Raw genomic sequence first — 8,887 nt, 5'->3', positions numbered from 1 at the left:
GCATCTTTAAGAAATCCATCCAAACCCAATTTCTGCAACTGATCTTTGTATTTGTCAAATTTGGATAGACCATTCAGACGCTGCTCCTCCATCTCCTCCCACATCTGCATGCCCTTCTCCATGCTGTCCTCAACCTTGTTATAAAGCTCCAGGACCTCCTAGGATGGCCCCCTCTCTAAATCAATCTTGCTCCTAATTGCATGGTACCAGCAATGCTTTGCTTGCTCAAACTGTTGTTGCCCAAGTGCAAGAAGACCATCATCGTCTGCCATGATCAACGGCAAGGATCCATGGACTAAGTCGCAAGATTTCACGGTTCCTTCGAAGTGGGTATCGTTTGATACCAGAGTTGCATATCGGCTTTACAAGGTGAAAAAAAATTTTGGTCACTTTGAGATGAACGATTCGGGAGTCACAGATATCATTCATATGGGGACGGTAATGGCGGGTTGTGATGTGATAGCTGTAAGAAGCTGCGTGGAGATTGAATGAGAGTGGATATACCTCGTGGGAGAGCTTCATGGTAAACCAGTTATTCCTATAGGGCTGTTGCCACCCACATTTCACGATAGCAGAGACACTAATGAAGATAACACCTGGTTTACAATTAGCGAGTGGTTAGGGAAACGGAAGAGAAAGATAGTTATTTATGTTGTCTTTGGAAGCGAGTTGAATTTGAGTCAAAATGAGTTGACTGAGTTGGCTTTGGGGCTTGAGCTATCCGGATTACCTTTCTTTTGGGCGCTGAGAAATCGGGATGAAACGATAGTTCTTCCAGATGGGTTCGAGGAAAGAGTGAAGGGAAGAGGAGTAGTCTCGACGAGTTGGGCACCTCAGCTCAAGATATTAGCTCATGAATCGGTGGGAGCATTCTTGACTCACTGTGGATTTAGTTCAATTACATAGTCGTTTTACTTTGGACATCCATTGGTTTTGCTACCTTTCTCCATGGACCAAGGGTTGATTGCTAGAGTGTTTATCGAGAAGAAGGCGGGGATAGAGATAGTGAGAAATGAGGCCAGAATTCTCAGGTTCAAGAGCATGTTTTTCATTCAAACTTCCGTTTGTATTTTCCTTCTCTACCCTTGCATCAGGCATGGGCACACTAGCTTAAGGCTCGTTCCATTAGAAATTTCTCCTAAAGCTTGAAAGCAAGGGGATGTCACTGTGTCAATTCTCAAAGATGGAGGCGAAGCCGTTAACGAGTCTGACCGATCTATGAATCGAGTTTGATCCCCGCTCTTACTAAATCCAGCTAGTAGCTAGTGCAGTTACTGAACTCAGGAATCCCTTCAGCAAGGGCAGACGTCTTACCATAAACAGAAGATCGATATCGCCCTATTTGAGATACTGATTCAAGTTCTAGTACTTCCTCAGAGGGATTGAACTAGCCTTTTGACTAAATAGATATGTGCATAGAGAGGTAATCCTTCACTACAGGAAAAAAGGAGAGCTACTTTCCAGCAGAAGTAAAGGAATAAGCAAATCGGATGTAGTGACTCAAATTTGATTTACTTTCCGTAAGCCTGTTAGTGCAACTCGTCTGGAAGAGATTCTAAGCCTCCACCTGGGAATACTGATACAATAGGGTGAATAGCAGGAATGGAACTATCTCACTTCCTCCTTGCTCGGGTTCTTTGACATCGACTCAGTTGCTAGGAAGAATGCGGGCTTAGGGCTTAAAGCCAATAGAACGAGATAAATATACCTCTAGCGTACCGAACTTGTGAAAAGCATGATTTAAGATATGCACGAGCAGAAGTAGCTGCTTAATCCTATACATCTGGCATAGATTGGATCCGACCGACTAAAGCACTACTCTCTTGTTCTTTGATTTTTAACCTTTGGCTTGAATTCTTTCTAAAGGTGGATCTAAGGGCCCATCTTGACTGCATTATTCTTTTGAGTGCATTCCCCCTTCTTATCAGCCCAAGCTAGAGTGCTCTTTGCCCTTAAGATCCATGTCGATTGCTCTCGTGCCTTTGTATTCCGCTTTGTAACTATGATAGACCATTCTTCATTGTGAGGGAAGCTAGCTTTCCTTTCTAGCCTTTATTTGTGATTGACAAAGTCGTCCATAGACTTGATCCCCTCTACTTCCATGCTCTCTCTATTCAGTCTATTTGCTGGATTGACTCGTTTCTTTTCTTTCAGTCAAATTTAATGCATTCTTTCATTGCCTGTGTATCAAACTTCAAATCGCCACTTTTCACCTTATACAAGCATATACACGGAAGTCAGTGGCGGAGGTGTTGAAGTTGGTGATAGTTGATGAAGAAGGAAGAATTTACAAAAAGAAAGCAAAGGAATTGGGGGTTTTATTTGCAGATGAAAAATTTCACGATCAGTACGTTCACAAATTTGCTGAGTTTCTTCAGAATCATAAACAAGTTTCTGATAAATGAAGATGAAGATCATCATGTATTGTTGGCATTATGCTCCCAATTGCATGGTACCAGCAAAGCTTTGAAGATGGTACACGAGAATCCATACTTGTTCTGGTTAACATTGCCTACGAGTGGGCAAAAAATGAGTACATTAAGGCAGGAATCAGGTATGAAGAAGCTCTGAAGATTAAACTAGACTTCTATTAAGGTCTTCTTGCACTTGGGCAACAACAGTTTGAGCAAGCAAAGCTTTGCTAGTACCATGCAATTGGGAGCAAGATTGATTTAGAGAGTGGGCCATCCCAGGAGGTCCTGGAGCTTTATAACAAGGCTGAGGACAGCATGGAGAAGGGCATGCAGATGTGGGAGGAGATGGAGGAGCAGCGTCTGAATGGTCTATCCAAATTTGACAAATACAAAGATTAGTTGCAGAAATTGGGTTTGGATGGATTGCTTAAAGATGCATCTCCAGAAGAAGCTGCAGAGCTGGCTCATCAGTTAGGGACGCCTGTCCACAAGTTATGGACGGGCATTCAAAGTTTTTTTTAATTTTTATATTTATATTATGGACAGGCGTCCCTTATTTGCAGACGTCCATCCAAAATTAAGGGACGGCCGTCCATAACTGATGAACGGCCGTTCCTAAATATTTTTTAATTTTTTAAAAAGAATTGTTAATGGACAAAAATTTAATAAAGTGAAACGTGTCTGGTTTGCTAGTGTGAATCACGGGACACGTACGCCGGTACAAGATTTCGGTGTAAAAATATCGGTGTCCGTAGCATTATTGTTCCTAGGGGTGTGTTTGTTTTATTATTTTGAGTAGTTTTTTGAAAAAGTTGAGTTGACTTATTATTATGAGAATAGGATTTGAATTTGAAAATGTGTTTGGTAAGATTATTTTTTAATCTCTTACATTTGTTAATTTAATTAAACACCCCCTACAATAAAAGTTTTAAAATTTACAAAAACACTCCTACTCACCCCATTAAATATCGGCAGTGGTAGTCGACTATCGGGAATATGTGGGTGAGTGGGAGTGTTTTTATTAATTTATAAAATTTTATTATTATAGGTATTTTGTTAAATTAACAAACTTAAGGGGCTAAAAAATCTAAATATTTTAAATTGATTAGAATATGGTTAGATTTTGAAAATAGTAAAATAAACATCTATTTTAAATAGAATATTTTAGGAAATTCGAAATAAACACGGGTATTTTTCCTTAATCCATGTTCCTTGGTTTTTGAGTAAGACAAAAGTCTATTATAATAGCTTCCTTGACCTTTTAAATTCCTTGATCAGAGAAAGAGGTGATGATTTATTATAGTATATAATCCTTCAAATTTTTTGATGTGATGTTGTGAACATTGACTTTTAGTATCTCTTTACAGCTTCTTAGATAATATTTAAATCTTACGGAATTTAATTAAATTAGACGTGGGCTCTTGCTTGGCGTGGGTATATTTATTTAATATTTTTTAAATAAATTTATTCTAACAAAATAAACTAATTATATTAAGCCATAATAATTATTAAATTTTATAAGTAAATATAAATTTTATATATATATAAAATTGTGTTAAGATAAAATTAATAATTGTACATGTATAATTATTAATATCAATTATAAGTATATGTCATTAAATCATTCATCCAACTTGAAAAAATCACCTCAATATTATATATTCTAATTTTATTTTATTTTATTTTTACAGACATGTCTTTGATATTCGGTGTCAGTATTTTGTAATGAATTGTGTATGATATTTAAAATCACTTAAATATTATCAAGATCAACTATTTAAACTTAAAATTTATACTGACCTTTCGCAAATTCTGTAACTTATATATTCATTTTCAAGTTGCGTTGCGCGGGTATGTTTATTATATATATATATATATTTTTTTACATTATTATTAGTTTTTTTGTGTTTTGAATATATATTTTCTATATTGAAGTTCATTTTATATTGAATTGATAATTAAAAAATCAATAAATAAAATATCCACAAATTGAAGTCAAAGTCTATATCATCATGGTTCTTCTCAAATATGTCACCATTTGAAATCTGCAACCAAAGTTTTAAACTTTGTCAAGAAAAGCAAAAAAATTTGCAGGATAACCCATTGGGTATTATTAATAAGTCTATGAATCAATCAAAGAAAGAGAAACCTTATTGAAAAATGTGACTTTTAAGCAATAGACTTTTAGAGCCAAACAAAAAAACTGATTTTGATTGTTAAGAAGAGAAAATGAATTATTTTTATTATTATTATTTTAGAAATTTAAAAAAAAAAAAAAAAGTTAAGAATGTGGAAAAGAGAACTCACATAGAAAGCAACAACAACTCCAACAATATAATCTGACGACAACTTAATTGAAACATTTAAGAAGTCATGAAGATAAAAGTCTTGTGACACAAATCTATTTGTTGCAATTAGAATTGACCATCACCTATAACCAAAAAAGCATTTGATGATAGTATCCTAAAGAAATACGATATTTGTAAAACCCACAATAGCCACAAATCAAACAACAAAATCAATCCAAAAATCAACAAAAAGAGATAGAACAAATACAATTAAAACTACATATCAATATTTGTTTTCATTTGTCATCACTGAAATTGTATTTGTTTTATGTGGATGACGATAAAATGAATGGCTCAGCAGCAGGTCTATAGTTATCATAATTCATCGTATGATGCATCAAATTAAAGTCCTATCTTTCTAGTTTCCAAAAATTCAAACCGCTTATCAATTGGATTTTTATTGAGCAAGTTATGGCTAATTTAATACTAACTGTTTAGTGGAAATCGAGAAACAAGGAAAACTGAAATATGTGTGATAATAAAAGGAATGGTTCGATAATGGGGTTACAGTTATCCAAATTCAATGTATAATATATCAAGTTAAATCCTTGTCTGTCTAGTTTCTAAAGATTCAAACCTTTCATCAATTGGATTTTTATCGAGCAAGTTATGGTCAATTTATTACTGACTATTCAATGGAAACCAAAATGTATGTGATGATAAAATGAATGGTTTGTAAGTGGAGCTACAATTATCAAAATTAAGCATATAATATATCAAATTATAGCCCTATCTGTCTAGTTTCTAAATATTTAAACCTCTCATCAATTGCATTTTTATTGAGAAAGTTATCGTTAATTAACTATTGATTGTTCAGTGGAAACCAAAATGTATGTGATGATAAAAAGAATTATTTGATTGTGGGCTTATAGTTATCCAAATTAAGCGTATAATATATCAAATTAAAGTCTCGTCTGTCTAGTTTCTAAATATTTAAACCTCTCATCAATTGGAGTTTTATTGAGCAAGTTATGGTCAATTTACTACTGATTGTTCAGTAGAAACCTAAATGTGTGTGATGATAAAATGAATGGTTTACTAAAGCTACATGGTTCAGCATCAAACATCAGTTGATATTTGTTAAATAAATAAAATTAGTTATATTCAGCAACAACCTCTTTTCATGATATATGTATGTAACATAAAAATATATCAACAAAAAGAGATAAAACAATTACAATTAAAACTACATATCAATATTTGTTTTCCTTTAAGGATAATAATGATGGTTTGCCAAATTATAAATGGTTTAATAGAGCTACATGGTTCGGCAACAAACATCATATTGATATTTGTGATACAAATAAAATTTGTTATATTCAGCAACAACCTGTTTTCGATATATGTATGTAACATAAAAAAAATATCAACAAAAAGAGATAAAATAAATACAATTAAAACTGCATATCAACATTTGTTTTCCTTTGTCATCGCTAAAATTGATTTGGTTTTATGTGTGTGATAATAAAATGAATGGTTTTGCTACAGGTCTATAGTTATCCAAATTCATTATATAATATATCAAATTAAAGCTCTATCTTTCTAGTTTCCAAAGATTCAAACCGTTCATCAATTGGATTTTCATTGAGTAAGTTATGGTCAATTTACTACTAATTATTCAATGGAAATCGAGAAACATGGGAAACCGAAGTGTGTGTGATGATAAAAGAAATGGTTCGAAAGTGAGGCTACATTTATCCAAATTAAGCGTATAATATATCAAATCAAATACCTATCTGTCTAGTTTCTAAATATTCAAACTTCTCATCAATTGGAGTTTTATTGAGCAAGTTATAGTCAATTTACTACTGACTATTCAGTAGAAACTGAAATGTGTGATGATAAAAGGAATGGTTCAGCAGTGGGGCTATAGTTATCCAAATTAAGTGTATAATATACCAAATTAAATTCTTGTATGTCTAGATTTTAAAGATTCAAACCTCTCATCAATTGGAGTTTTATTGAGCAAGTTATGGTCAATTTACTACTAAGTATTTAGTGGAAACTAAAATATGTGTAATGATAAAAAGAATGGTTTGGAAATGGGGCTACAGTTATCTAAATTAAGCATATAATATATCCAAACAAATCCCTATCTATCTAGTTTTCAAAGATTTAAACTGCTCATTAATTGGAGTTGTATTGAGCAAGTTATGGCTAATTTACTACTGACTGTTCAATGGAAATCGAGAAACAGGAGAAACTAAAATGTGTGTGATGATAAAAGGAACGGTTCAATAGTGGGGCTACAGTTATCCAAATTAAGCGTATAATATATCAATTTAAAGCATGTTTGTCTAGTTTCTACAGATTCAAACCTCTCATCAATTGGATTTTTATTGAGCAAGTTATGGCAATTTACTACTGACTATTCAATGGAAGTCGAAATGTGTGTAGTGATGAAAGGAATAATTCGGCAATGGGGATACAATTATCCAAATTAAGCATATAATATAAAAAATTAAAGCACTGTCTGTCTAGTTTCTAAAGATTCAATTCTCTCATCAATTGGATTTTTATTGAGCAAGTTATGGTCAATTTACTACTGATTGTTCAGTGGAAACCGAAATGCGTTTGTTAAATAAATGAAATTAGTTATATTCAACAACAACCTCTTTTCTTGATATATTATGTAACATAAAAAGATATCAACAAAAAGAGATAGAACGATTACAATTAAAACTGCATATCAATATTTGTTTTCCTTTAAGGATAATAATGATGGTTTGACATATTATAAATGGTTTAATAAAGCTACATGGTTCAACAACAAACATCATATTGATATTTTTGATACAAATAAAATTTGTTATATTCACAACAACCTGTTTTCGATATATGTATGTAACATAAAAAAAATATCAACAAAAAGAGATAAAACAAATACAATTAAAACTGCATATCAACATTTGTTTTCCTTTGTCATCACTAAAATTAAATTGGATTTATGTGTGTGATGATAAAATGGATAGTTTATCGTATAATATATCAAATTAAAGCTCTATCTTTCTAATTTCCAAAGATTCAAACCGTTCATCAATTGAATTTTTATTGAGTAAGTTATGACCAATTTACTACTAATTATTCAATGGAAATCGAGAAACAGGGGAAACCGAAATGTGTGTGATGATAAAAGGAATGGTTCGAAAGTAGGGCTACAGTTATCCAAATTAAGCGTATAATATACCAAATTAAAGCCATTGCTATATAGTTTTTAAAGATTCAAACATCTCATCAATTGGAGTTTTATTGAGCAAATTATGGTCAATTTATTACTGATTGTTCAATGGAAACCAAAATTTGTGTAATGATAAAAGGAATGGTTTGGCAGTAGAGCTATAATTATCCAAATTAACTGTATAATATACCAAATTAAATCTCTATCTGTTTAGTTTTTAAATATTCAAACCTCCCATCAATTAGAATTTTATTGAGCAAGTTATGGTCAATTTACTTTTGACTGTTCTATGGAACCCAAAATATATGTGATGATAAAAGGAATGGTTCGGCCGTGGGGCTACAATTATCCAAATTAAGCGTATAACATATCAAATTAAATCTTTATCTGTTTAGTTTCTAAATATTCAAACCTCTAATCAATTGGAGTTTTATTGAGCAAGTTATGGTCAATTTACTACCGATTGTTCAATGGAAACCGAAATGTGTGTGATGATAAAAGGAATGGTTTGAAAGTAGGGCTACAGTTATCTAAATTAAGTGTATAATATATCAATTCAAAGCCCTGTCGGTCTAGTTTCTAAAGATGTAAACATCTCTTCAATTGGATTTTTATTAAGCAATTTATGGTCAATTTACTACTGATTGTTCAATGGAAGCCGAAATGTATGTGATGATGAAAGGAATGGTTCGGCAGTGGGGCTAGAGTTATCAAAATTAAGTGTATAATATATAAAATTAAAGCACTGTCTGTCTAGTTTCTAAAGATTCAATCCTTCCATCAATTGGATTTTTATTGAGCAAGTTATGGTCAATTTACTACTTATTGTTCAGTGGAAACTGAAATGCGTGTGATGATAAAATGAATGGTTTACTTGACCCAAATTTAAGGGATTATCATATTAGGACTAATAAGAAATATTTCAAATAACACCTATTAATTGGAAA

At 32.5% G+C, this 8,887-nt stretch overlaps 1 pseudogene; it reads left to right on the top strand.

The window, feature by feature from the left end:
• Positions 1-270: 270 nt before the first annotated feature.
• Positions 271-2,813, top strand: LOC116124699 (annotated as a pseudogene).
• The last annotated feature ends 6,074 nt before the right edge of the window (positions 2,814-8,887 follow it).

Source organism: Pistacia vera, unplaced genomic scaffold (genome assembly GCF_008641045.1).
Source record: "Pistacia vera cultivar Batoury unplaced genomic scaffold, PisVer_v2 Contig155, whole genome shotgun sequence".
NCBI classification, from domain to species: domain Eukaryota; kingdom Viridiplantae; phylum Streptophyta; class Magnoliopsida; order Sapindales; family Anacardiaceae; genus Pistacia; species Pistacia vera.
The sequence above is the reverse complement of the archived record's forward strand: the minus strand, read 5'-3'. Positions and strand labels throughout refer to the sequence as shown.